At 34.7% G+C, this 4,228-nt stretch overlaps 1 non-coding gene across 1 annotated transcript; it reads left to right on the top strand.

Annotated features, from left to right (window-relative positions):
• The first annotated feature begins 3,176 nt into the window (after positions 1–3,176).
• Positions 3,177–3,282, top strand: LOC111764910 (U6 spliceosomal RNA). The gene has a single exon (XR_002797393.1). It is a non-coding gene; the product is annotated as a U6 spliceosomal RNA (small nuclear RNA).
• Positions 3,283–4,228: the final 946 nt, after the last annotated feature.

Below are 4,228 nucleotides of genomic sequence, written 5' to 3' on the forward strand. Positions count from 1 at the left end.
GGTTGAAAGAAAACAGGAGAGAAAAGGTTGAAGGAGAGTATAGGAAAGTAGATTACTGGTAGGAATAACTACAATGATGAAAAGAAATAAAAACAACATGACATATATAAACCTAATGAAAACATGGCTGATGTTAGTAATGCCTTGAGAGTAATAACATAGGGTATTACTAGATAAGGAAATATGAGCCATCTTTATGCTGCCTACAAGAAACTCACCTTTTTTATACATTTTTTTTTTAGTTTTTTAAACATACCTTACATTACATAAATGCTGCATAAAAAATACAGGAAGTAAAGATGGTCAAATACCACACCAGGGAACCAAGAGGGCCTACAACTCCAAGCAGGAGAATTGCATCCATTAGCCTTGTGGGCTCTAAGCCCCCTCTCAGTTTAGAGGTGGGGCGGACATTACCACCCCTTTTTCCTATTATGACTCATTAACTTTCATTGTTCATGAATTTAAAGTCAGTTTCGTTTCTCATCAGTGAACATGTATTGTTGTTTGTTGGTCTGTTTAAAGAAAAAGTCTTAAAAATACCAATGAGGAAGATTTACTGTCGTGTTGTCATATTACATGTAGGTGGATAGAGATTATGTGAAATATACTGATTTTTATGTAATGTAGTAAAATGTATATTAGGCTTTTATTGTCTCTGCAAATTTGTAGTATGGAACGGGCATAATGTCAAGTAGAGAATATCTAAGGCAGAATTATTGGACATTTTTATATCATATTTTATATGATGAATTAAAAAAGAATTTTAAAAAATCAAGGCAAATTAATAAACAGTATATACAGCAAAGAATATCCATAGGAAGAATTCTTCAGGGCACCCCTACCTTTTCAAAAAGGATTTTATTCATCAAATTCATTCTTCTAACCAATTAAATTATCTGATAGATTGATGTGTTGTTTAAATAATTGACTGACATGAGATAAAATGAATTATCTGTGGGAGTGCGAGCCACCGTTGCTAAGCCGGCACGGCAGCAGGCGTGTGCGCAGCCTGAAGCCGCAGTTCAGGGTGGCTGGAACGGGCGACCACGCCCTCAGCCTGGTACGGGCTATGTTTCCCTCACTGTTAAGATTCCATCCTGTTTAGTTGTTTTTACTATGCCAGGAGAAGAGAAGGAGGGATGACTCTATGTTCTGAATGCAAGTTGTTTACATGACTGGAACTGTGATACACAGTCATAGGAGAATAATCCTGTGTGTCCCATAAGAAGATGACCTTTGTACATGACTCATTCAAATCTATTTAGAAAAATCAAAATATGCTTTCAGATGTTTCAAATTAAGTGTCCACTGGAACATACAGAGCTCAATGGTAACTGAACTATAATGAGGTTAGACCATTTCAGATTGTTCATTCATCAGTTTTCAGTATCCATAGGGCACAATCAATGAAAATATGTTTTTATTAGATCATTGAAGTATTTTCACACCATTAGAAAATGAACCTCATTGCTCAGGCTCTGCTAAAAATATATCAGTAAAGTCATTTGCATAGAAAGTAGATATACAATAAGAAAAAAAAACAAAAATTTAACTTTTAGTAACAAGAGGTTTGCAGAGAAATCACATTTTTTTAACAATCACTTTCAAGAAGCTTATCTTTCAATTTTATATTTAATTTAGATATTTACATTCTTGTTCTTAATACTTAAATGTCTCTTGCTTCCATACATAATTATTACATTTACCTTCCAAGGAAATCTAGAGACTGGATTAAATCAAATTCCAATTATTAATCATATTCCAAAACACCACTAATAGGAATTGTTTTTAGTTTAACCATTATTATTGCTTTCTAAGTTGTGCCTCTACTAGGGAAAGCAAAAGGTTTATACTGACACAAAAACAAGGTAAATCATAAAGATGGCTAGAAGAATAAGTCTCAAAATGGCATATAAATATAATTGAATTATTTAAATCATCTTTTTCATTTTCTCTTTTGACATTGTTATTCACCCCATTTTGATCACCTCTAATTGATGAAATGATTTACTACTATTTTATATGAAGTCTTTATTTATCCTTTTACTTTTTTTAATCCACCCATGATTTCCTTGGCAGTGTTTTTAATCTCCACCCTTCAAATAAAATTTAGCCTTTCATCTCCACCTAATTCCCTTGCTTTGGATAGCTGTTATTCTCTGGGGTAAATTTACACTCCACTAGTATGTTCTAATGTGGGTATAATCACTGTTAAATATAGAATAAATTCCATATTAGATTGAAAAGCATAGCAAGCACTTAAAATGTTGCTTCAACTCCATGACTCTGCACCACCATCAGCATCTGGACTACATTATCCAGAGAACAAAATGTTGGGATTTTCCATGTCCAGAAGCGAGTCGCCAGGAATTTGCTCTATGCTGTTTCCATTGTCCATTCTGATTGTCAGGGTTCTTGCCAGTGAGGCAAGGATGTCCTGCCTCCTGACACAAATGTTGGCTCACACCAAAACAACAGTAGGCTATGCTGGGTGGATGTTTAGTGTTACTCTCCATCTCTCTGTGGTGGTCAATGCATCAAGCCATCAGACAACCATGCTGCTCCTGCATTCTGGGCACTGCTCATGGATATCCTCTGGCTGGAGGTATTCTCAGGCCTGAACCCCAGAGGGCTAGATGGCAGTCTTACAGGGGAGTAAACAAAGAGCTTGATAAATATATCCTGCAATTTTGTCAACAAAGCAGTTCTATGATCTCCCAGTTTAATCCTTATGGGCCACTTGTAAGAACTGCAGCTTCCACAGAACTTGGGCTCTGAGAGAGTGGTTTAGACAGCTAGAGTAGGGAGGCATGCATTGATGGACTTGCTTTAGGTAGGAACTAATTGCTATGGAATCTGCTGACATATGTGGAACTGCTAGTGAAAATAAAGGCTACGTGTGATAGAAATGACCATTAGTAATGACTTGGGGCAAGGGATGCATGTACTTGTTTTAATTGAGAATGTAGAATTTCTGCTTGATGGGGGAAGTTCATTAAAAGTCAACAGTTTGGGAACCACCAAGAGTAAGACAGTGAGGATGAAGCTCCAGAATCCTGTTCTCCCAAATAAACTTAAAGTGCCAGAACCAAATTTCTCAGAACTCAAACAGTAAAGTTTATATCAACCAAGAGAAAGCTGAATCAAGAAAAATGAAACTTGAAAAGGGTAGGATGCTCACTTTGGCAGCATATATAAAAAATTAGAATGATACAGAGAAAATTAGCATTACCCATGAGAAAGGATAATACACAAATTTGTGAAGTGTTCCATATTCTTAGTTCCTGATAGCAACAGAAAAGAGATCCATCACATATAAAGGATACTCATAAGATTAAGTGATTTCTCATTTGAAACTTTTAAAGTGAGAATGCAGTGGTATGATATATTTAAGGTACAAAGAAAAAAATGCCAAATAAGAATTCTGTATCCAGAAGAAAAAGTCACTCAAAAATGCAGAAGATATTAAAATAAAACACAGATAAATAGAAATTGAAAGAATCCATCAAAAGGAAAAATAGCCTATAGGAAATACTAAAGGAAGTATTGCAGCCTGAAAGGGAAAAAAATAGGAGTGAGGTTTTGGGGGGAGTTTAAAAATGAACATTATTATTAAGGGTAACTGAAAGAGTAAAAAGATAAAAATAAGGTAGACATAAAAAAAGCTTAAAGATAAAATGAAGTAACTACTGCCTTTACAGTAATAACATTGAACATTAATGTATTAAAGTCCCCCATTTAGAGATAAAATAGGCAGAATAGTAAAATATATATATATGATCCCAAGTGTATGCTGTCTACAAGAGACTCAACATAGACCCACGGACACAAATAGGTTACAAGTGAAAGGTTAGAAGATCATTTTCCATGCAAAGTGTAACCAAAAATGAGCCGGGGTTCCTATACTAATATCAGACTAAATAGACTTTAAATGCAATCGTGAAATACAAAGAAGGACTATATATATAGTATATATATATATATATACCAAGAAGAAGGGATAATCATAAATAGGTACCTAACCAAAATGTCTGAAAATACATGAGGCAAAACAAAAACAAGGAGAACTAGACACCTGTACAATCAATAGTGGGGAACTTCAATACACCATTCTCAGCAATAGAGTGAACATCTAAAGAGACAATCGATAAAAATAGAGATCTTTAATAATATGATAGAGGAAGTAGACCTAATTGACATATAGAGAGCTTTGTACCCCAAACAG

The sequence above is a fragment of the Dasypus novemcinctus genome, chromosome 22 (genome assembly GCF_030445035.2).
Source record: "Dasypus novemcinctus isolate mDasNov1 chromosome 22, mDasNov1.1.hap2, whole genome shotgun sequence".
In the NCBI taxonomy this organism is placed as follows: domain Eukaryota; kingdom Metazoa; phylum Chordata; class Mammalia; order Cingulata; family Dasypodidae; genus Dasypus; species Dasypus novemcinctus.